Here is a 25,643-nt window from a genome sequence, read left to right on the forward strand (position 1 = left end):
CAGTCCCACCACAAATGTACAATATCTTCTTTACCTCCACAACCCTCTCTTGGACACTGTTCACTCACTCTTATTCCTCTTCCTCTTAAAAACACTCGAGTTGGGAGGCAACCATGGTAAGACATCCATACCACATCTTTTTGTCTATTTGATAAACCAAAGGAATTAAAAAGGCTCCAAATCTTAACTGACTGTGCAATATTACAGAATGGTACTTCATTAAATTTTTCACTCTTTCTCAACTCATATTCTATTTTCTTCTTTTCAGGTTTCCCCAAGGAGCTCAAATTAAACTGATCATTGAAAGACCGAAGAACCACATAAAAGGTAGGTATAATCAGCGCCATTGGTTTCCTCAGATCCCTCTCACACCAGCCCCACTTAGAAAACAACCATCCTGCTAAATATTTACACATATCAGCTGTTTTACTATTGCACTGGATCGTCTTGAAAATTAAAAGAAAATAGTGTAACTTTAAAAACAAATCAATATTTGGAAAGTCATATCCACCATTCTTTACAGTACTCATTACCTTCTCTCTTTTCATTTTTTCCATTTTGGATCCCCAAAAGAAAACAAAAAGTCTTCTTGTTGTCTTCCTCATCCAAAGCTTACCAGGTGGAAAAACCATCGCAGTATATAAAAGTAAAGGTAAAATCACAGTCTTAATAACAAGTACTTTCCCTTTAAGGGATAAACTCCTCAATTTCCAAAAATTCAATTTCTTTTCAGTTTTACTGTCCAGCTTGTTGTAAGTCTCTGTCCCTTTAAGATTCTTTTCAAAAATGACCCCTAAAACTTCCACATTCTCCTTTATCTCTACTCCATCCACCAACACATCTTCGCATTTCCCAAAATTCACCAAATGACATTTGCCCCAGTTTACACACATTCCGGCCACACAGCAAAAAATTTGAATATGCAAATTCACTCTATTCAAATCTGCTTTTGAAGTACATGTAAACACAACATCATCCATGTAGCTTAAAACCTTAAGATCACTCCCACCACTGCCAGGTATAAAAACTCCTTTAACACATTTGTCTTTCTGAACATTCTTTAACAAGGCCTCTATTACACAGATGAAAAGGATTGGGGAGAGTGGGCAACCCTGCCGAACCCCTGATAAAATCTTAAAAGCAGGACCAACATGGCCATTCATTAAAACTTGTCCAGTAACACCATTATATAACCCTTTAATAACATGTAATAACTTCATTGGGATCCCCATATGTTTTAGGGCCATAAACATAAATTTGTGTGCGACTTTATCATAGGCCTTCTCGAAATCCACTGACTCGACAAAAAGAGGCACCTTATTAAAATTACAATAATAAATAACATCCCTTAAAATCAATAAATTATCAGTAATTCTTCTCCCGGGTACAGCACATACTTGGTAATTATCTACCATATGGCCAATAATATTCCTAAGCCTGTTTGCAACAATTTTAGCAATAATTTTATAGTCACTGTTTAACAATGAAATTGGTCTCCAATTTTTTATATCACGTTCGTCACCTTTCTTATGTATTAGTGTGATAATTCCCTTCTTCATTGAATCAGCTAAAATCCCAAACTTAAAAACATATTGCACAACCCGAGTAAAAACATCTTTTAAAAGAGGCCAAAATACAACATAAAACTCAGCTGGAAGGCCGTCACTACCAGGGGTTTTACCTTTTGCCATTCCATTCAGCGCCATTCTAATTTCATTTTCACTAACATCTTCCACCAAAAAAACTTTCTCCTCATCTGGAATTTGATCCTCTAAAATGTTACAGTAGTCTTCCATTTCATTAATAGCAGCTTTACTTTCATTACTAAAAAGTGTTTCATAAAATTTACAAACCTCCTCCTCCATCTCCCTACCAACCACCTCACCACTTGAGGTTAAAACTGACTTAAAGACCCCCTTTGGCTTAAAACACTTTTTAAAAAAATATCGACTACATTGTTCATTCTCCTCCAAATGTTGCACCTTAGCCCTGTAAACAATATTCCTTCCTCTTTCCTTCAACCTTGTCTTCATCTCTTCCTTAATTTCACAAATTTCAGCATCCACCTCTAGACCAGCGTTCTTAAACTTAAAGAGAGTCTCCAACTGTGAAACTAAAGTCTCATCTCTCCGCCTCTTCTCCTGTGCTCTCTTAATGCAAACAGACTTAAAATAACCAGCAAAGTTCACTTTAGCCCAATCCCACCAGTCTAAAATATTTTTAAAACAGTCTTGTTTAGCAGCACAGGATAAAAATATATTTTTAAAACCTGCCATTACCTCCTCTTCTTCAAGTAAACTCACATTCAACTTCCAGAGTCCCCTACCAAAGGCAATGGACTCTGAGATGCTTATTTCAGCAGATAAAATTTTATGATCTGAGAAAATCGACATCATCTGATTACACCGGGCCACCTTCATCCCTTCAGACACAAAAATATAATCTATTCGGGATTTACAGTGACCACTATCCGATACATATGTATATCTATCATCAGTGTCAATCATCAGTCCAGCATCTATATAGTGTAAGTCTTGTACTAATTGATTTAAAGCATTAGAGGTAATGTCAGTTCGGACTTCAGCAGCACTCTCACGGTCATTAACAGTACGGATACAGTTAAAATCACCAGCCACTATAGTACTTTCCCGACCAGGGATAAAAAACTTCAAGGACTCTAAAAAAACCAACCGCTCTTTCTTCTCTGCTGGGGCATATACGTTAAAAACTCTAATCCTCTGGTCTAAAAACTCAAAGTTTAAAACCATGCAACGGCCTGGTATTAAAATCTGGCAATTTAAAACTTTGATATTGTTATTTTTGATTAAAAAACCAACTCCTTCATTTTTGTTATCCGTACTAGTTGACCAAAAAGATTGTCCCATCCTCCACTCATCAGCATAAGGTGCAGATTTAATTGCACACTCCTGTAAACATATTATATCAGCTCTCACATTCTCCAACACCTCAAAAATAGCAGCTCTTCTTACTTCTGATCCAATACTCCTGACATTAAGGGTTGTTAAGATAAGAGTCATAATAACTAAAATGAATAAAATCAAAACTTTAATATCCATCATAGTTAAAAATTACTGCTCTGACTCTCAACTTTCCTTAAAACATTTTCATAACAATCAGGCGACCCTGGATCAGAGTCCCTGTCCATTTCAACTCCTCTTCCAACCACTGGGTCCTCTTGATCCCCAGTCCAACTTCCTTTTTTACTTCTTTTACTTTCCACCCCCACCTCATCCTCCTCATCACTGCTGACAAATCTCTGAGCAGGTGTAAGGGACTTCTCAGATGACTGCACATTTTCTTGGAATTCCATTCCCTCCTCCTCCCCCACAACAGGGTCTGGACATTCCACATCACCACTCATGCTTCCACAAGGAAACACATCTCCATACACAGTTTCAATCTTCTTGACCTCCACCCCCTTTGCACATGTTACTTCACTTGTGGAGACCACTTTCTTATACTCCTGTTCAACCACCACACTTGTCTCCACAAAAGCCTCTTTAATCACATCCACCTGAGCAACAACATTTTTAACAATCGTACCACCTGCGCTCCTCCCGACTTCACATTCCCCCTCCACATTAGATTTTTCACCTCCATCCACACCTCCATCCACACCTCCATCCACACCTCCATCCACACCTGTGGCTTCTGAAAAAGACCTCCTTCCCATTCCCTGTTCATTGCTCTGTCCACCTTTACTTCCAGCCGCATCAGCATAACTCCTTCTCTTGTACCATAAGTGACATCCTCTTGCCAAATGGGAATTACTCCCACAAATATCACAAGTCTTTTCCTCAACGCAAAAACTTGTTTCATGCCCAGTCTTGCCACAGTTCCTACAAACAACACCCTTCACAGGACATGCGTCCTGCACGTGGCCATATGCTTGACATTTGCGGCAAAACTGAAGCTGCCCCTCATAAAAACAAAAACCACGCTCTCCTCCAATGGAAAAAACTTGAGGAATACTCTTAATTCCCTCCTCCATAGACTCATCCTTCTTGAACTTCACAACATATTTCCTCTTACAGTTAAAAAAAACATGTCTGTTCTTTAGTTTTCCAAAAAACTTCACTTCTTCACAATAACGATAAAGAAAATTTGTTACCATTGAGTCTGTAACTTTGGGATTGTACATATGTACGATGACCACTTTCTCTGTACTCAGAAACAAAGGCTCTACTTTAACTTTCCTCATAATATCCGGCTCATTCTTTCTCTTCATTCCTTCCAGGTCCTTGTAGACCCTCTGACAAATCTCGGAATTAACAAATGTAACATCATAAATACCCTGTCTAGGGAAATCTTGCATTGTAAATACATCTGTTACCTTTAGGTACTGGAGCCTGCGTAGAATCTCCAGCACAATCTGGTCCAGGCCAACCATTCCCCGATGTTCCGTTGGGACGAAAATCCTGACCGTGTCTTCCATTCCGCGAATCCTCTCTCCTCCACTCATTTTTGCAGGCGATGAAACCCACTATCGCAACTCCGAAATAACCCAGGGCCCCCCGCAAAGAGGGCCCCGATCACCACCCCCTTCAACTCCTAACCCGCCCGGTAAACCGCACGGGATCGAAGCCAAAAGGCCGAGAAGCGATAACCGTGAAAGGGGCGGGCCCAACAAGGTGCCCTTCATGGGCACTATCACTGCTTGCTGTCAGGGAGGCTGCCAGACAATTTTCCATGCACACTCTGGGCTGGGGGGCAGTCAACCACCAGTACACACAGCAGAACCTAAACCCATACCATTATTGCTAAGCAGCAAGACAGGGGCCCATTGCACTCCCACGGGGCCTTTTTAAATGCAATCCATAACCCGGATTTGCCAGGAACCCTTCTTACTCCTCCTACTTGCATGTGACACTGGGCTTAGGATCTGCATAGGAAACACACACACAAGCACACACCTACCTTTGTTGCCTGCAGATGCCTCCTTGGCTGTCCCCAAACGGTATCAAACCAACACCCACGGGAAGCTGTAAGCATAGAGGACATGCCTGCACCCCATTGGACTTACCTGTGTGGGTTAAACCCGGGTTATTTGACAACCTATGGCGGTGATGGTTCTGCTCAGGCAGAGCAGTGCTGATGCTCCTCATAAAGCTGTCGCTGCTGTGAAGGTTCTAGGTGACATCACAAATCCCTATGGTTACATACACAACAAAGCTGGGTTGTTGTTGTTTACACTCTGCAAGGCCTGTGGAAGTGAGTGACATCATAGCACTGTAGTTCTGAGGGTTCTAGATGGATGCAACAATCTCCTGTTGCTTCTATGAAGGCCATAATAGACGACATCACCAAACAGCTCCATAGTCACATACACAGCAAAGGAGAGATGTTGTTTACACCTAGTGATGTCAGTGGTATTGAGTGACATCACAGCACAGTGCTAAGGCTCCTGGGCCTGGACACAGCAGCGGCTGCAATATCTCAACGGGGAATACGTTTATATATATGTGTGTGTGTGCGCGTATATATATATATATATATATATATATATATATATATATATTTCTCCGCCGAAATCACTTTTAAACCCATTTCCACCTTTTTTTCCCTTCTCTTCCTCTTACTTTTTTTTCACGTTTTTTTACGTTTTTCTCCTTTTCGCCTCTTTTCTGGGCGTATTATTCTTCTTTTTCTTCTTTTTTTTCGTCTAATGCATACCCCATCAGTGCAGCAATGCTTATTCAATACCGCCAGCAGATGGAGACACTGGGGGATAATTTTCTAAGGATTTATACTGATTTTTCCTGTCTGAATTTGTCGCACAGAAAGTTGCAGGCCAAATATGTGTGACATTTCTGCGACTTTAGCTTCTAGAGCATTTTTACAACATTATACATAGGTGCTGAATACATAAAAAGCGACTGTTCAGCGACAGACAAGTCGCATCGGCTGAAAGTAGGCCAGAATGTCAGTCCATGTTGGAGCAGGTTTAGAAACAGTCTAAAGTATAGATCTCAAAGTCTGTGCACAGAATTTAGCAAGGGCCTCGCACCTTCTGATGCATCAGGTAGGTGCACAATAGCATAGCCTAACCCTCTGTACTTTGGTCTATATTGATGCGGGACATAGACAGCCAGCTGATGACCAATCCATTAGTGCAATGGATGGCTGGAAGCATTTGTCTTTGCCTTTGCAATACCACAGAAGCAATGCATGGTCAATGTACAGCAATGACACACCTGTGTGAACAGCCAGGAGACCCCCCCCCCATGTTATGTTACATAGTTACATAGTTAGTACGGTCGAAAAAAGACATATGTCCATCAAGTTCAACCAGGGAATTAAGGGGTAGGGGTGTGGCGCGATATTGGGGAAGGGATGAGATTTTATATTTCTTCATAAGCATTAATCTTATTTTGTCAATTAGGAACATTCAGCACCCACCCGCTATCAAGGCAGCTGCCTATCATGTCATGCCCTACCTGCACAGGTGTGCTGGCTACTCAAATGATCCAATTAAGGAGGCCATTTAGTCAGCAGCAGCAGAAGTCCTGTGCCTGGACGCTCCAACAGCGGCCAGACACAAGCAGAAGCAGAAGCAGCAGAAGCAGCAGCAGCACCACCTTTTGTTTTTTGGCTGCAGCAGCAGCAAGGCCCACAGGGCTGGCTAGCTGGCTAGCCAGCAAGCAGGTAGCAATGAAAGTAGGAATCTTTCTTTTTAACCCTGTAAGGGGGTGGTGCACTGTACCCGAAGATACTGCCATATCGGGTCAATGCATAGGGCGACGGAAGCAAGCTTCGAAATCGGCCCCCGTTCTCAAAAATCCATTTAATATATGGTCCCCAGATAGGGGACGTATCAGATATTAAACTGATAAGAACAGATTTTTTTTACATTTTTATTGAAAAAACTCAAAAACTTAAATACATCACAAGAAAATTTTTACAATACTTCAAATACTGTTTTCCATAAATGTAAATTCCACATAGCTAATGCTTTTTTCTGCCCATATCTCTTTTTATCAATTAAATAGTACAAGTAAACTTCACTGTATATCATCTTCAAACATTCTTTTTCACAAATAAAATCTCTTTTGAAGACAAGGATATTTCGAACTTTCCATAATACATTTTTTGTACAGTTGATAAAAATCCACAAAATTCTCTCTTTTTCTTTCGTAACTCCATCACTTTTGCCATATAAAACAACTTCATGATTTAAAACTTTTAGACCTGTTAGGAATTTCAATAAAGAACCAATTAGTCTAAAAACCTTTTGTGCAAAATAACAATTCCAGAAAAGGTGCAAAACAGTTTCATCTATATTGCAATTTTCCCGGGGACAGACACATACAGCATTTAGACCTCTTCTATATTGGAAAAATCTTACCGGAAGACACTCATGGATAATCATCCATGCTAAATCCTTGTGCTCATTAAAAAGATATGGCTCGTTTACCTTTTTCCATATTTGTACACACCTATTATAAGAAAAATTAGAGACCATACATATTTCTTCTTGCAAATTTAACTGTACTTCTATCTTGCGAGCATCCCTCAAGGTTAACAAGTCAAAGTCTTTAAGGTTATACATACGTATAATTTTTTCTAAGATGGCATAATGTTTAGGCGGAGTTAAAAGTACAGGAGAAGATAATGATAAAAACACCCATTTTCTTCTTCTAAAAATATGTCCCGCAGAGTACTTTAAAAAACAGGACCATACACTTTTCATAAAAAGTCCCCTAAAACACCAACTAAAAAACCTTAAGTATAAAAATTTTCTAATACAGGGAACCTGTTTTCCTCCATTTTTTTGTGACTTATACATAATATCTCTTTTTAATTTTTCTGCTTTAGAACTCCATAGAAACTCAAAGAGAATCCTCTGAAGTTGCCTAGACATAAGTTCATTAGGAGGATAAATCATATTTAAATAGAGCATAATGGGTATTAGCATAGCCTTAATCACCAAAATTTTACCTTCTAAAGATAATTTCCTAAGGGACCAAAAGTCTACTTTCTTCTTTACCTTTTCTTTTACCATTAGCCAACTTTCCTCACCATTGTTATTTTTATCAAAGATGACTCCAAGGATTTTTATTTTTTCTGACTGTAATTTTAGGTTTGGTATTTGCACGTTTTCCCATTTACCTATATAAAAACAGTCACATTTAGATAAATTAAGTTTAAAAGCAGAAGCTTTACAAAAGAAATCAGTAACATCAACAACTCTTTGTAAAGAGAAGGAACTTTCACAAAAAACATTAATATCATCCATATAGCCACACACTTTAAGGGTGGCATTATTACCTCCAGGAACTGGCACTCCTTTTATTATTTTATCATTCCTTATTAAGTTTAACAGAGGTTCTATTGCACATATAAACAGTATAGGAGACAAAGGGCAGCCTTGCTTTACCCCTGATGATAAATTAATAAAATCTGTAAGGAAACCATTTATTAAAATCCTGCTAAAAGAACCTTTATATAAGAGAGCAATTTGCTTAATAAGTATGTTAGGAAAACCCATGCGTTGTAAAACCATCCATAAAAAACAATGTGATACTCTATCGAACGCTTTATGAAAATCTAGAGATAGAATGGCTATATTTTGATTCCGCTCTTGCTGATACCATATGACGTCCCTAATAGCATTTAAAGGTTCAGCTACACTCCTTCCTGGGACACCACATACCTGATCCACATGGATGACCTTGTGCAAAAATGGCTTCATTCTGTTAACAAAAATTTTTGACATAATCTTATAATCAACATTAAGAAGCGTAATTGGTCTCCAATTTTCTAAGCTGTTCCTATCCCCCTTTTTGGGGATCAGAGACACTATACCACTCCTCCAAGATAAAGGTAGAACATCAGAATTAAAAGCCTCCTTAAAAATATTAAGCAAATCATCTTTAAAAATTTCCCAAAAGGTTTTATAAAACTCTACAGGAAGTCCATCAGAACCTGGTGTTTTACCTGTGGATAAACTTTTAGCAGCAATTTCTAATTCTTGGCATCTTACTTCTGTGCAAAGTGCATCTTGGTCCTCCTTACTTAAACCACAATCTAAAGTGCTTAGGAGAAAATTAGCAGCAGATATATCAATGGGTTTCTCATTAAACAGATCTTGATAAAAGGATTTAGCTTTGGATAACATTCCTACATTAGTAGTTTCATCCTCAATGTTAATCATTAACTTTTTTGTTTCCATTACCTTTTTAAAAAAGAATCTTGTACACTTTTCATCCTTCTCTTTACATTCAACTTTGGAGTTAAAAATTATTTCTTTCCCTTTGTTAGTTATAGCCTTCTGAATATCACTTTTAACACTTAAAATCAGATCGTCTACATATACACCCAGCTCTTTGAGTTGATAATAGGTTTGTAGTTTTGTGTTAAGATCTCTATACCATTTCAATTTCTCTTTTGTTTTTTTAACACCCATCTTAATAAAATACTCTTTAAATTTTACCTTGCAGAATTCCCACCATGCTAAAAGAGAATTAAAATTAGTCCTTGAGTTCTGCAATTTTTTAAAAAGATAGATAAAATTACATTTAATTTCTTCATCTTCAAGCAAAGAGACATTCAGACGCCAGACTCCTTTGGCTCTGCAAACCCCATCAAACTTACATGTAGCAGATAAAATCTTATGATCTGAAAAAAAGGTAGAAGTCAATTGCATATTCCCATAAAATGCAAATCCAGAAGCAAAAATATAATCAATCCTTGACATATAAAGGCTATTCCCCCAGGTATACCCAGGGTCATTAGGGAAAGAGGTTCTCCACAAATCTTTTAAATTAAAATCAACTATAAAATCCTTTAGTTGTTTTTCAGTCTTATCTTTCCTTTGTTCAGATCCTCCAGCCCGCTCCTCTCCTGCCATTATACAATTAAAATCACCAGCGATGATAAGCGGGGATGAACCCGGTAAATAAAACTGAATTTTCTCTAATAAATCAGATCTTTCATCCTTATCTGGAGAGGCATATACATTTAAAAGTCTCATATTCATGTCATTATAAATAATATGAACGAGCAGGGCTCTACCGGGTACAATGTCTGTGAAGGAGGTAACTTTATACTCACTGCTCTTGAACAGTATGCCAACACCAGTCACTTTCCTCTCATTATCCCCTGACCACACAGACGGGCCAAGAGTCCATTCAGATCTCAAAGATGAATAATTGATATCATAATCAATGGCACATTCCTGTAAAAATAAAATGTCTGTAGGCAAAGAAGACAAGAAAGAAAATAAAGCAGCCCTCCTCTCTGGGCTCTTCAAACTCCTCACATTGAAGGAGGAGATATTAACACTTGGTAGCTCCTGGGTCATTCATTATCCTCAGACAAAGAACCCCAATCTGTAGGTGGTGACACAAATTCCTCAATATTAACAGGGTCGGATGCTGTTATAACCTTTTGGCAGACAATCTCCACGTTCCCCTCGTCCGCACTAACTCGACCACTCCTTTTGATGTTAAGGCCCTTTTCCTCTTTCCGGTCTCTGCTTTTCCTCTTTCGCCGTTCTTCTACATCCATCTCCTCTGTATCCCTTCTGGGCGGTCCAGGACCCTCAACTTCCATGAGAGGAGAACCCCTCACTTCTGTCTCAGGTCCCACGACCTTCCCCGGGGACACAATGCTTTTGGAGACATGAGCCACAGCAGGTATCACAGGAATTCCGGTAGCAGAAGACTCAGGCATCACTTTCAGGGTGTGGGTCTTAGGCACAGGCACAGCATCCATGGAGCTCTTCCTCATCGAGGGACCAGCCGACGTAGCCACAATATTGGCCCAGGAGCGTTGAGGACAATCCTTAAAAGCGTGTCCTTTCTGCTTACACACATTACACAGAATCTCATTTTGACAGTCCAAAGTGGTGTGGCCTTTTTGGCCACATCTTTTGCAAATAACCACTTCCTCTTTGCAAGATTCTTGTGTATGACCATATTCATGGCATTTCCTGCAATAATACGGCATCCCAGGGTAGAATAAATAGCCACGTTTACGCCCAATTAAAAAATTTGCAGGTGGGCGACACAGACCTCCAATTCCTCTCACATCTTCTCTGAACTTAACAGCAAACTTATGCTTTCCAGTCCAAAAGTCCATTGCATTCATTATTTTATGAGAGTATTTGACTTCCGCACAATATTGGTTTAAAAATAAGACAATGTCTCTTATATCCACGTATGGATCGTGCATAGTAACCACCAGTGGAACATCGCCATTAGAATATAGAGCAATGAAAACAAGTCCTTTCATATCCTCCTCATTGGCAAGCTCCCGAACTTTCTCAAACATATGGTCACATGCAGATGCGGAAGTCAAGGTAAGAATGAAAAGTCCTTTACCTGGGTCTTTTAGGCAAAACACATCTTCTCTCTGAATGTGCAATAAATCCAGCATAATTCTCTTGACAAAAAATTCCAAAGTCATCTTCTCCTTTTTCTCCTCATCCACTTCAATACGGAAGGTGTTCTTAATCCGAGTTTCAGTATGCGCAGCAAACCTAAGGGTCGCCATGGGGGATCGCCTTCCCGTTCTTTGTAAGTCCTCCTCCTATAGCAGCATGAGGCTTAAGACGGCTAAAAAACCGCCGATGCCTCAAGGCCGAAGGTTCGACGAACTCAGAGCCCCTTGACAAGATACAAGATCTTAGCCAAAAGGCCGAGAAGCGATAACCGTGAAAGGGGCGGGCCCAACAAGGTGCCCTTCATGGGCACTATCACTGCTTGCTGTCAGGGAGGCTGCCAGACAATTTTCCATGCACACTCTGGGCTGGGGGGCAGTCAACCACCAGTACACACAGCAGAACCTAAACCCATACCATTATTGCTAAGCAGCAAGACAGGGGCCCATTGCACTCCCACGGGGCCTTTTTAAATGCAATCCATAACCCGGATTTGCCAGGAACCCTTCTTACTCCTCCTACTTGCATGTGACACTGGGCTTAGGATCTGCATAGGAAACACACACACAAGCACACACCTACCTTTGTTGCCTGCAGATGCCTCCTTGGCTGTCCCCAAACGGTATCAAACCAACACCCACGGGAAGCTGTAAGCATAGAGGACATGCCTGCACCCCATTGGACTTACTTGTGTGGGTTAAACCCGGGTTATTTGACAACCTATGGCGGTGATGGTTCTGCTCAGGCAGAGCAGTGCTGATGCTCCTCATAAAGCTGTCGCTGCTTTGAAGGTTCTAGGTGACATCACAAATCCCTATGGTTACATACACAACAAAGCTGGGTTGTTGTTGTTTACACTCTGCAAGGCCTGTGGAAGTGAGTGACATCATAGCACTGTAGTTCTGAGGGTTCTAGATGGATGCAACAATCTCCTGTTGCTTCTATGAAGGCCATAATAGACGACATCACCAAACAGCTCCATAGTCACATACACAGCAAAGGAGAGATGTTGTTTACACCTAGTGATGTCAGTGGTATTGAGTGACATCACAGCACAGTGCTAAGGCTCCTGGGCCTGGACACAGCAGCGGCTGCAATATCTCAACGGAGAATACGTTTATATATATGTGTGTGTGTGCGCGTATATATATATATATATATATATATATATATATATATATATATATATATATATATATATATTTCTCCGCCGAAATCACTTTTAAACCCATTTCCACCTTTTTTTCCCTTCTCTTCCTCTTACTTTTTTTTCACGTTTTTTTACGTTTTTCTCCTTTTCGCCTCTTTTCTGGGCGTATTATTCTTCTTTTTCTTCTTTTTTTTCGTCTAATGCATACCCCATCAGTGCAGCAATGCTTATTCAATACCGCCAGCAGATGGAGACACTGGGGGATAATTTTCTAAGGATTTATACTGATTTTTCCTGTCTGAATTTGTCGCACAGAAAGTTGCAGGCCAAATATGTGTGACATTTCTGCGACTTTAGCTTCTAGAGCATTTTTACAACATTATACATAGGTGCTGAATACATAAAAAGCGACTGTTCAGCGACAGACAAGTCGCATCGGCTGAAAGTAGGCCAGAATGTCAGTCCATGTTGGAGCAGGTTTAGATACAGTCTAAAGTATAGATCTCAAAGTCTGTGCACAGAATTTAGCAAGGGCCTCGCACCTTCTGATGCATCAGGTAGGTGCACAATAGCATAGCCTAACCCTCTGTACTTTGGTCTATATTGATGCGGGACATAGACAGCCAGCTGATGACCAATCCATTAGTGCAATGGATGGCTGGAAGCATTTGTCTTTGCCTTTGCAATACCACAGAAGCAATGCATGGTCAATGTACAGCAATGACACACCTGTGTGAACAGCCAGGAGACCCCCCCCCATGTTATGTTACATAGTTACATAGTTAGTACGGTCGAAAAAAGACATATGTCCATCAAGTTCAACCAGGGAATTAAGGGGTAGGGGTGTGGCGCGATATTGGGGAAGGGATGAGATTTTATATTTCTTCATAAGCATTAATCTTATTTTGTCAATTAGGAACATTCAGCACCCACCCGCTATCAAGGCAGCTGCCTATCATGTCATGCCCTACCTGCACAGGTGTGCTGGCTACTCAAATGATCCAATTAAGGAGGCCATTTAGTCAGCAGCAGCAGAAGTCCTGTGCCTGGACGCTCCAACAGCGGCCAGACACAAGCAGAAGCAGCAGAAGCAGCAGAAGCAGCAGCAGCACCACCTTTTGTTTTTTGGCTGCAGCAGCAGCAAGGCCCACAGGGCTGGCTAGCTGGCTAGCCAGCAAGCAGGTAGCAATGAAAGTAGGAATCTTTCTTTTTAACCCTGTAAGGGGGTGGTGCACTGTACCCGAAGATACTGCCATATCGGGTCAATGCATAGGGCGACAGAAGCAAGCTTCGAAATCGGCCCCCGTTCTCAAAAATCCATTTAATATATGGTCCCCAGATAGGGGACGTATCAGATATTAAACTGATAAGAACAGATTTTTTTTTTTTTTTTTGATTGAAAGAGCTTTATTTTCCGTTCAGTCATTACAAGTCGTACAATAAATTACAGTCACACAAAGCATGATAGTACAATACACAGCAAAGGTTCCCTAAGCTATACATCGCACACCATGCTACTCTAACATTCAGCTCAATCCTGCAATATAAAGGCACAAGAGATCAAACAAAAACCAAATAATACAATCTGTGATCGGGGTAGGGGTGTGGGCGACTATGTGGGGGTAGGGAGGGGGCGGATCACAGGGCCAAACTGTTGGGCTGTATCTTCAGGGAGACATGGGAGAAGGAGAGGGGTCTTCACTCCTCTTCTTCCTCATCAACGGCCGAGCTGTCCAAGATGGAATAGTCTCTAAGCAGGTTCTTGATGAACCTGCGGCAGTCCCGGACGGACATGTTTTCCCTGTTGATCACGAGGCGGTTCCTGGCAAGCCACACTGCGTCCTTAAAACAGTTCATAAGGCGCCAGGCCTCCTGGATGGCCTCCACGTCGTGGGTCCCAGGGAACAGGCCGTAAAGCACCGAATGGTACGATAGGCAGCTCCTGGGCACTGAGTCTCTGAGTTCCTGTTCTAGGGCGTCCAACAGACCCTGTGCAAAGGGGCACTGCCAAAACACGTGGAAAGATGTTTCCTCCACGTAGGGGCAACGGGGGCAGTACCGGGTCTTGCACAGGTTGCGGGCATGCATGAATGACCTGAGAGAGAGACCTCCCATGACGGCCATCCACGACAAGTCCTTGTGTCCATTGGTAAGCCGCTTTGAGGCCACATTGTTCCAAACTGTCTCAGCAGTGGCTGCGGGGAGTCCCGGAACCAGCTCGGTCGAGTCCTTAGCTCGGATGAGCTTGTGGATTGTCTTTGGCTTCCATAGGTCTGGTTTCAGTCCTTCCAGCTGGTGCTCCCTCACAAACCGGACAACATCCCCATAGAACCAGGGAGTGCTCCAGTTGTAAGGGATGGAGCTGTCCCACTTGTCCCAGCCCAGCTGTCTCCAGAGGGGCATGAGAAGCAAGCGAGACATGGACCTGCCCGCTGAGCCAGTCTTTTCTACAAGAGTCCGCTGCACCGTGACACATGCAAAGGAGGCCCTCAGCAGAGCGGGGATGTCGGGTATTCCCTTCCCACCCTTGCGGGGTTCCTTGTACATCACGGTCCTCTTGACTCTGTCCATTTTGCCCCAGACGAAGCCAAACACTGTCCGGGTGATGGCCTTGCAAACGGTGGTATGGGGAGGCCAGGCCTGTGCGGTATATTGGAGCACAGGCAAAACTTCACTCCGCAGGACAAGTGCCTTGCCTTCCATCGTGAGCTTTCTGGAGCTCCACAGTCCGATCTTCGAGTTTATCCTTCCTAGTCGGTCTTGCCAAGACTTAAGGGCCGCTCCTTCCTTCCCGAACCAGACTCCAAGAATTTGAATGAAGTCCGGCTTGACAGCAAAGGGGAAGGGGGCGGAAGAAGCCAGGTGCCATTCCCCGAAGAGCATGGCCTCCGACTTCCCGCAGTTGACTTTTGCCCCCGAAGCTCTGCCGAAGTCCTCGCAGGTCTGGACGAGTGCAGTCACCGAACGCTGGTCAGCGCAGAAGACGGTCACGTCGTCCATGTAGAGCGAGCACTTGACCTCGTGGCGATCTGGTCCTGGTGCGGTGATCCCTCTGATCTCTCCATTCTGCCGGATAGTCTCAGCGAAGAGCTCTATAACACAAACAAAAAGGAGAGGTGAAAGAGGGCAGCCTTGTCTAACCCCTGAAAGAATAGGAAAGGGGTCAGTCTTCCAGCCGTTCACCAACACCGTGCTGTAAATGTCAAAATACATAACGTTAACAAAAGAGCAAAACATCTTCCCCAGACCCAGCCTGCGCAAAACCCTGTCCATGAATGCGTGGGAGACACGGTCGAACGCCTTCTCCTGATCTAAGCTGACCAGGGCGGCGCGGCCCCCGCGGTCCTGGATGTAATGGACCGTGTCTCTCACAAGGGCAAGGCTGTCGGCAATCCTGCGGCCAGGAATGCTGCAGGTCTGGTCCGGATGGACGATTTGCCCCATGACAGGTTTCAGCCTGTTGGCCAGCACCTTGGCGAGGATCTTGTAGTCCACGTTCAGGAGAGAGATGGGACGCCAGTTTTTCAGGTCACATCTCTCCCCCTTCCGCTTATACAAGATCGTGATCATCCCTTCCCTCAACGACGGAGGCATTCTGCCCCCCACCACCACCTCCTTGTACACCTCCAACAGGTCCGGACAGATCAGGTCACCCAGCGCTACGTAGAGCTCGGCCGGGAGACCGTCACTGCCCGGGGTCCTGCCGGGCTTAAAGGATTTAGCGGCAGAGAGCAGCTCCCCCACCGTCAAGGGATCGTCCATAGCCGCCGCACCTGCGGGATCAACAACGTTAGTGACACCTGACAGGAACCTCTCGGCGGCTTCGGGGTCGGATGACTTGGGGGCGTAGAGGTTGCTGTAGAAGTCGTGGACGACCCCCATCACTTCCTCCTTGCCGCTCCTCATGTGTCCGGTCTCATCTCGTAGCTCAGTCAGGGGGGTGTGGCCGGCATGGAGCTTCCTGAAAAAGAAAGAGTTACATTTCTCACCCTTCTCCAGGTTCTCCACCTTGGAACGAAAGACGATTCGCTTGGATTCCTCCTCAAAGTGCCTTTTCAAGCTCTTTTTGGTCTCCTCCAGCTCCTCCCTGACGTCCCAGCCACACTGGAGCAGGTCCTGCAGGGACCGCAGCTCGCGCTGCAGTTTCCTCAAGTCCCACTTCTTCGCACACGCCTGTTGTCTGCCTTTTGCCTGAAAGAAACAACGGAATTCGACTTTAACATATTCCCACCAATCGCTGATGCACTTGAACAGACATTTGTCATTTCGCCATACAAGGTAAGCATCCCTAAGTTCCTCCATGACCTCCCTCTGCTCCAACAGGGCACAATTCAACTTCCAGGAGCCCGGGCCAGGTGGGAATCCATGGCCCAGAGTCCCCCGGAATCGAATGGCCCTGTGGTCAGAGAAGAAGCAGGGGACCATAGAGTACGACACCTTTCTGACTGCTCTCGAAGTGAAGATGAAGTCTATCCGAGAACGGAGCGAGCCATCGGGGCGGCTCCACGTATAGTTTACGGAGCCGTTCCCGATGGACCCGACAACGTCCTGCAAGGATGCCTCCGTCACCATCTCAATCAGCAGTTTAGACGTCACGTCCAGGTTGGCGGATGTGCCAGAACTGCGCCCGTCCACCTCAATGGGGCAGTTGAAGTCACCACCCAACACTACTGCTCTAGTGGTGGCGAGTTCAGCCCGCAGGGCCTGGAGAACCTCCAGTCGGACATCCCTCTCAGGGGAGGCATACACGTTGATGAGCCGCACGGGCTCACCCGCCCAGGAACCGTCTGCGACAAGAAGTCTGCCACAGACGAGCTCCCGGACGGAATCAAGTGCAAAGTTACCTCCCCTGATCAGGATGGCCACCCCCGCAGACCTATTGTCGCCCCCACCAGACCAGTAGGAAGGGCCGTGAGGCCACTGCCTGGCCAGATGGTTGTAAGACCTAGAAGCAGACAAAGCACATTCCTGCAACATGTAAACATCACACCTCTGGGAATCTAAGAACGTAAGAACAGTCTGAAATCTAAACCAAGCTCTAATACTCCTCACATTAATGCAGAAGATGTTGAGATCAGCCATGGGAATAAAAAGAGAGGTTAGTTCTGATACTAGTTACCAGTCTGGTCGGACGGGTCCTCTTCTCTGGCGCCTGTCGGCTCTTGTGGCTTCTCGTAGCGCCCTTCCAAGAACTCGTCGTAGACCGTGTTGGACGGAGTGTCCAGGATTTTCTTAACCTCTGGGTCCTGCAGCAGCTCCTCCATAGATTGAGCTTGGACTGGCTCTGCTTGGACCTGCTCCACTTGGGCCTGCTCCATCACCTCTTCTTCTTCTGAAGCCTCAAGGCTCTCGCAGACCTGCTCCATCTCCTCCTCCTCATCTGAAGCTTGAGGGGTCTCGCAGGTCTCGATTATCTTTCTTTTGTGGGACTCTTCTGATACGTTGTCCCTTCCTTTCCTCTTCCTCTGTATGGTACCTGGGGGAGGAAGCACAGGAAAGTCCTCCGAAGGGCGGGCACCAGCAGCTGGAGGGGGGTTAGGTGCTGCTGGGCCAGGAGAGAAAGGAGGCTGGGTGGGGCGGGGGGCAGGAGAGAGTGCCCGGGCAGGGGAGGACGGGGCAGGGGTGGGCCGGGCAGGGGAGGACGGGGCAGGGGTGGGCCGGGCAGGGGAGGACGGGGCAGGGGTGGGCCGGGGTGGGGTACGGGGGGCAGGGGTGGGCCGGGGTGGGGTACGGGGGGCAGGGGTGGGGCGGGATGGGGCAGGAGGGGCAGGGGTGGGACGGGATGGGGCAGGGGTGGGACGGGATGGGGCAGGGGTGGGACGGGATGGGGCAGGGGTGGGGGTGGGGCGGGATGGGGCAGGAGATGGGGCGGGAGGGGTAGGGGATGGGGCGGAAGGGGCAGGGGAGGGGCGGGACGGGGCAGGGGTGGTGGCTTTCGCCTTCTTACCCTCCTTGGTCGGCTTGGCCATCCGTGGTGTTGGCTCCGGAGCTGGGGCTGGCTTCGGTGCTCTCGCTGCCACAGATGCCCATGTTCTCTCCCTCTGGGGGCAGTCCTTGTAGCTGTGGGCTGCCAGTCCGCAGAGGTTGCAGGTCTTGCTCTTGGGGCAGTCCTTGGTCGTGTGACCTGTCACACGGCAATACCTGCAGGCATCCTCCGTACAGTCCTTGCCCTCGTGGCCCATCTTGCCACATCTCCTGCAGGTCTGCGGCATGTCCGGGTAGAAGATAAGTCCTGCGGGGTTGCCCAAGGAAAATGTCGTTGGCAGGTGCTGTAGTCCGTCTGGAGAAGCAGGGTTCTTGTTGAGTCTGACGACCACAGACCACTTGCAGGTCCAGTATCCGAGTGAGTTCAGGATGCGGGTGGGCTCCCTCACCACGGTGCAGAAGCGCTTCAGGAAGGTCGAGATGTCCGTGCCTGGGGTGTGTGGGTTCCGCATTGAGACCGTCACCCGCCTCTCCTCTCTTTGAATAAGGCAGTTGCCCACAAAGCGAGAGAAAGGGGATTCGGGACTCGCCGCTTTCACCACCTCCCAGTATCTTCTACAGGTCCCAATGGTGGCAAAGGTGATGTAGAAGATTCCCGAAAAGAAGGTTACTATTCCCAGGGTGTCAGCCGTGGGGAAGCCTTGATCCGCCAGCATCTTCTTGCAGAACACGTCGTGGGACATGTCCGGCACCCTTCCGTCCACGGGCTTGAGCTTCAAGGCAACAGTCTGCCTCATCCAGGGCTCCAGGGTTGGAGCTTCCAGGTTAGGAATTCTGCCGCCCTTCTGCCTTGCCGTGGTGGAGGTTGAAGCTTGCTGTGGTTGGGGCTGGACCTCCAGGCCTTGCCCTGCAGCCTCCTGGGTGGACTTGCTGGTTGAGGCCATGGCTTCTTCCAGCAGGCTCTTTTCCGCTTCCTTGCTTGCTTGTGGAGAGAGGCTTCGCAAAGTCTTCTTTCCCGGGTGGGAGGAGCTATGCAGATCCGGTCCCAGTGGGAGGAGCTATGCAAATCCTTCTCCAGAGGCAGCGAGTTTCTTCGAAAAGATTCTGCGCCGCCTTCCTCTTCGCCGCTGTTCCGGAATTCACCGCCGATTCCCTTCTTCCAGGTTCTTCGTCGGCTTCTTCCGGAGCTGCAGTCTTCAAGAACTTCTCCTTCTTCAGATGTTCCGAGGCAGGCAGGAGACGATCTTCAGGTGGTATGCTCTAGAGAAATGCGGTTCTAATAAGAACGAAAAGTACTGCAATCGTACTACGCAAAATCTCTACCACAATGCTTGGAGTTCTTCAGACCTTAGTGATCATGGTATCTCCCCTGCCAGGTAAGTAAGAACAGATTTTTTTTTTTTTTTTTTATCTAAAGCCGAGGAACGTGCTTTCGATTCACCCAAAGTGCAAGAAAAAGTGCAAACGTGTTACACTAAAAAAAACGTGCACAAAGGATGCGGTCTATCGCAAGCCCTTCTCCGATAGGAGAGAGGCCCCCCAACAAACCTTACCCTTCGCCTCCGGACCAAAAGGTACCTGCGAGGTTCCAGGTTCGATGTCCCTTTTCGCCGAAGCTACTAGGAGACCACAAATGCTCCCGGCATCCCCCTTGGCGTTAGCCAAGGTATCTGCCCGCAGAGCCGATTACGGTAGGTACCCTGCGAAGCAGGAGTACCCGGGGTGTTTGCAGGGAGGTGCGGAACCTAATGGCCACACACACCTCCCCTAGACCGCCAGGAGGGAAACCCAGAAGGGCTACCGCATCCTGACAAATCCTGTGAACACACAACACGCAAAAAGTGACACAGTGAGACAAAAAATAAATAAATAAGTGAATGTGTGCAGATATACTGCCCGGACATCCGGCCGGATCTATAAAAATTTCTCTGATCCTAGCCAGAAGGCCGGGAATCAAGAGGTGAGTGCCACAAGGTGAAGAGATTATGGTGCCCGTGCTTCAACTCAGTGAGCCTATTCTCCCAGTGAGTTTCGGCACCTCGGGGTCACCACTCCCCGAGGCACAAAAGTACCTCGGCTCTAGACCCTCTCAGCCTCATGGCGAGACCCGGAGGGAACAGGTCACATCGGGGCAGCCGTCGAGCTGATTCCTCAGAACCAGCCCCGGAAAGCCCTGGTACACCTGCATCCTCCATGCAGCACCCATCCCCACCAGCATGAAAACTGATAAGAACAGATACTACACTTGATCTTAGCCAAAAGGCCGAGAAGCGATAACCGTGAAAGGGGCGGGCCCAACAAGGTGCCCTTCATGGGCACTATCACTGCTTGCTGTCAGGGAGGCTGCCAGACAATTTTCCATGCACACTCTGGGCTGGGGGGCAGTCAACCACCAGTACACACAGCAGAACCTAAACCCATACCATTATTGCTAAGCAGCAAGACAGGGGCCCATTGCACTCCCACGGGGCCTTTTTAAATGCAATCCATAACCCGGATTTGCCAGGAACCCTTCTTACTCCTCCTACTTGCATGTGACACTGGGCTTAGGATCTGCATAGGAAACACACACACAAGCACACACCTACCTTTGTTGCCTGCAGATGCCTCCTTGGCTGTCCCCAAACGGTATCAAACCAACACCCACGGGAAGCTGTAAGCATAGAGGACATGCCTGCACCCCATTGGACTTACCTGTGTGGGTTAAACCCGGGTTATTTGACAACCTATGGCGGTGATGGTTCTGCTCAGGCAGAGCAGTGCTGATGCTCCTCATAAAGCTGTCGCTGCTGTGAAGGTTCTAGGTGACATCACAAATCCCTATGGTTACATACACAACAAAGCTGGGTTGTTGTTGTTTACACTCTGCAAGGCCTGTGGAAGTGAGTGACATCATAGCACTGTAGTTCTGAGGGTTCTAGATGGATGCAACAATCTCCTGTTGCTTCTATGAAGGCCATAATAGACGACATCACCAAACAGCTCCATAGTCACATACACAGCAAAGGAGAGATGTTGTTTACACCTAGTGATGTCAGTGGTATTGAGTGACATCACAGCACAGTGCTAAGGCTCCTGGGCCTGGACACAGCAGCGGCTGCAATATCTCAACGGGGAATACGTTTATATATATGTGTGTGTGTGCGCGTATATATATATATATATATATATATATATATATATATATATATATATTTCTCCGCCGAAATCACTTTTAAACCCATTTCCACCTTTTTTTCCCTTCTCTTCCTCTTACTTTTTTTTCACGTTTTTTTACGTTTTTCTCCTTTTCGCCTCTTTTCTGGGCGTATTATTCTTCTTTTTCTTCTTTTTTTTCGTCTAATGCATACCCCATCAGTGCAGCAATGCTTATTCAATACCGCCAGCAGATGGAGACACTGGGGGATAATTTTCTAAGGATTTATACTGATTTTTTCTGTCTGAATTTGTCGCACAGAAAGTTGCAGGCCAAATATGTGTGACATTTCTGCGACTTTAGCTTCTAGAGCATTTTTACAACATTATACATAGGTGCTGAATACATAAAAAGCGACTGTTCAGCGACAGACAAGTCGCATCGGCTGAAAGTAGGCCAGAATGTCAGTCCATATTGGAGCAGGTTTAGAAACAGTCTAAAGTATAGATCTCAAAGTCTGTGCACAGAATTTAGCAAGGGCCTCGCACCTTCTGATGCATCAGGTAGGTGCACAATAGCATAGCCTAACCCTCTGTACTTTGGTCTATATTGATGCGGGACATAGACAGCCAGCTGATGACCAATCCATTAGTGCAATGGATGGCTGGAAGCATTTGTCTTTGCCTTTGCAATACCACAGAAGCAATGCATGGTCAATGTACAGCAATGACACACCTGTGTGAACAGCCAGGAGACCCCCCCCCCCCCATGTTATGTTACATAGTTACATAGTTAGTACGGTCGAAAAAAGACATATGTCCATCAAGTTCAACCAGGGAATTAAGGGGTAGGGGTGTGGCGCGATATTGGGGAAGGGATGAGATTTTATATTTCTTCATAAGCATTAATCTTATTTTGTCAATTAGGAACATTCAGCACCCACCCGCTATCAAGGCAGCTGCCTATCATGTCATGCCCTACCTGCACAGGTGTGCTGGCTACTCAAATGATCCAATTAAGGAGGCCATTTAGTCAGCAGCAGCAGAAGTCCTGTGCCTGGACGCTCCAACAGCGGCCAGACACAAGCAGAAGCAGAAGCAGCAGAAGCAGCAGCAGCACCACCTTTTGTTTTTTGGCTGCAGCAGCAGCAAGGCCCACAGGGCTGGCTAGCTGGCTAGCCAGCAAGCAGGTAGCAATGAAAGTAGGAATCTTTCTTTTTAACCCTGTAAGGGGGTGGTGCACTGTACCCGAAGATACTGCCATATCGGGTCAATGCATAGGGCGACGGAAGCAAGCTTCGAAATCGGCCCCCGTTCTCAAAAATCCATTTAATATATGGTCCCCAGATAGGGGACGTATCAGATATTAAACTGATAAGAACAGATTTTTTTTTTTTTTTTTTCCTCAGTTACAGACTATTGTTTGGACGATCATCAGGTCACCTACCAAGACTCGTCACTTAAAACAATATCTGAAAAAACATCATACGGAAAAAACTAACTAAGGGAACCGAGTGCCAAGAAAAAGTGACCAAACAACAAAACAAAAAAACATGTCAAAAACAATCACAGAAATTGGTCAAAAACTTACAGCTTTCTCCTTTACGTACTTCTTATAAATGTTTCCATCGTGTATGCATCCAGATTTTCTCCGCTTCTTCTTCACCAATTCTCTTTTTGTCCAGTAGAAAGATAGTAAAAATCCTTCCTAAAAACAATCTTTTCAATTCCCTCGGAGAAATAACAACATTTTTAAAAACAAGCAAATTGCGTGAGTCCCATAAAACCTCTTTAAAAACAGAAAAAAGAATCCAATTAGTACGTGTATCTTCCTTTTTACTAAGATCTTGACCAATAAAAACTTTCTCAAAAGAAAAACTGTTATATCCAGTGAGTTGGATTAAAAACTTCTTTAAAAACATAAAAAATTCTTTTGCATAAAAACAGTCCCAATAAAGGTGCACTAAGTCTTCTCTACCTCCACAACCCTCTCTTGGGCATCTGTCACTTATTCTCAAACCTCTTCCATTTAAAAAAGATCGGGTTGGGAGGCAGCCATGAAAGGACATCCAACTAACGTCTTTTTGTCTGTTTGATAGTCCAATAACTTTAAAAAACTTCCAAATCTTCACAGACTGAGCATTAGTGCAGAATGGTACTTCATATAATGTCTCATTTTTCCTTATTTCTTGTTCTATTTTATTTTTATCAGGTTCACCTAAAGAGCTCAAACCAAATTGATCATTGAAAGACCTGAGGAGCACATAGAAGGTAGGTATCACATGTGCTATGGGTCTCCTCAAATCCCTCTCACACCAGCCCCATTTGGAAAACAACCATCCTGCAAGGTATTTACTCATGTCTGCCGCCCTATTATTGCACTGTATCAATTTAAAAATTAAAAGAAAATAGTGCACCTTTAAAAACAGATCAATGTTTGGAAAGTTATATCCGCCCAAATTCATACTCTTCATCACTTCTTCTCTTCTCATTTTCTCCATCTTAGACCCCCAGAAGAACACAAAAAGCTTCCTTGTGACTCTCCTAGTCCATAACTTCCCTGGAGGAAGCACCATAGCCGTATACAAGAGAAGCGGTAGGATTACAGACTTAATGATAAGAACTTTCCCTTTAAGTGACAAGTTCCTTAACCTCCAGAAGGATAGCTTCTTCTCAATTTTACTGTCCAAAGTCTCATAACTTTTCTTTCCTTTGAGGTCTTTATCAAATATCACTCCTAGCACTTCAATGTCTTCTTTTTCCTTAACACCATCCACTACTATATTCTCTTGGTTCCCAAAACTGCATAATTGGCACTTCCCCCAGTTCACATTCATCCCAGCCACACAACAAAAAATCCTCACATGCAAATTTACTCTGTTGAGATCTGCTTGGGATGTACAAGTAAAAACCACATCGTCCATATAACTTAAAACCTTTAACTTACTACCATCACTACCTGGAATAAAAACACCACTCACACATTTATCTTTCTGCACATTCTTCAACAGGCCCTCTATAACGCATATAAACAGAATTGGGGAGAGTGGGCATCCCTGTCTGACTCCAGACAAGACATTAAAAGCAGGCCCCACATGCCCATTTACTAAAATCTGACTTGTCACCCCATGATAAAAACTCATAATAACAGATAATAACTTTTCTGGAATACCTAAGTGTTTTAAAGCAATGAACATAAAATCATGTGCAACCTTATCATAAGCCTTTTCGAAATCTATGGACTCAACAAACAGTGCATTCTTGTTAAAGTTACTGTAATAAATAGAGTCTCTTAAAAGCAATAAATTATCTGTTATTTTTCTTTTCGGTACTGCACAAACTTGGTATTCTCCCACAAGGTGGTCCACTACATCACTCAGTCTATTAGCCACAATCTTAGCAATTATCTTGTAGTCACAATTTAATAAAGTTATAGGTCTCCAATTTTTAAGATCTCTGCCATCACCTTTTTTATGAATTAATGTTATGACCCCTTTCTTCATAGATTCAGCTAAAACACCTGAGTTAAAAACATATTGCACCACCCGTGTAAACTCTTTACTTAAAATATTCCAGAACGCGGAATAAAACTCAGTGGGGAGACCATCACAGCCTGGTGTCTTCCCTTTGGCCATCTTATCCAGGGCCTGCTTGATCTCCCCTTCACTAACATCATCAATCAAAAAATCTACTTTTTCAACAGGAACATTATTCTCCAAAATATTACAATAATCATTCATCTCCGTCTCACTGGCTCTGCTCTTATTACTAAAGAGTGTCTCATAAAATCTGCCAATCTCCTTCACCATCTCCTCTCCAAAAACTTCCCCCGTAGGGGTAAAAACAGATTTAAAAACACCTTTAGCATTAAAACATTTTTTAAAGAAATACCGTGTACACTGCTCATTTTCTTCTAGGTGCTGCACTTTAGACTTATATACAATATTCCTTCCCTTTTCCAACAACCTTTTTTTCATCTCCCCCTTCACCTTAACAATCTCATCCTCCACCTCCACACCAACACGTTTA

At 44.7% G+C, this 25,643-nt stretch overlaps 3 non-coding genes and 1 pseudogene across 3 annotated transcripts; all 4 read right to left on the minus strand.

The window, feature by feature from the left end:
* Window positions 1-6,708: 6,708 nt before the first annotated feature.
* On the minus strand, window positions 6,709-6,902 carry LOC130312579 (U2 spliceosomal RNA). The gene has a single exon (XR_008860689.1). It is a non-coding gene; the product is annotated as a U2 spliceosomal RNA (small nuclear RNA).
* A 6,876-nt stretch (window positions 6,903-13,778) lies between these two features.
* Window positions 13,779-13,963, minus strand: LOC130312581 (U2 spliceosomal RNA). The gene has a single exon (XR_008860691.1). It is a non-coding gene; the product is annotated as a U2 spliceosomal RNA (small nuclear RNA).
* Window positions 13,964-20,594: 6,631 nt separating this feature from the next.
* On the minus strand, window positions 20,595-20,754 carry LOC130312612 (U2 spliceosomal RNA; annotated as a pseudogene).
* A 2,092-nt stretch (window positions 20,755-22,846) lies between these two features.
* LOC130312599 (U2 spliceosomal RNA) lies at window positions 22,847-23,034 on the minus strand. The gene has a single exon (XR_008860707.1). It is a non-coding gene; the product is annotated as a U2 spliceosomal RNA (small nuclear RNA).
* Between the last annotated feature and the right edge of the window lie 2,609 nt (window positions 23,035-25,643).

This window comes from Hyla sarda, unplaced genomic scaffold (genome assembly GCF_029499605.1).
Source record: "Hyla sarda isolate aHylSar1 unplaced genomic scaffold, aHylSar1.hap1 scaffold_172, whole genome shotgun sequence".
NCBI classification, from domain to species: Eukaryota; Metazoa; Chordata; class Amphibia; order Anura; family Hylidae; genus Hyla; species Hyla sarda.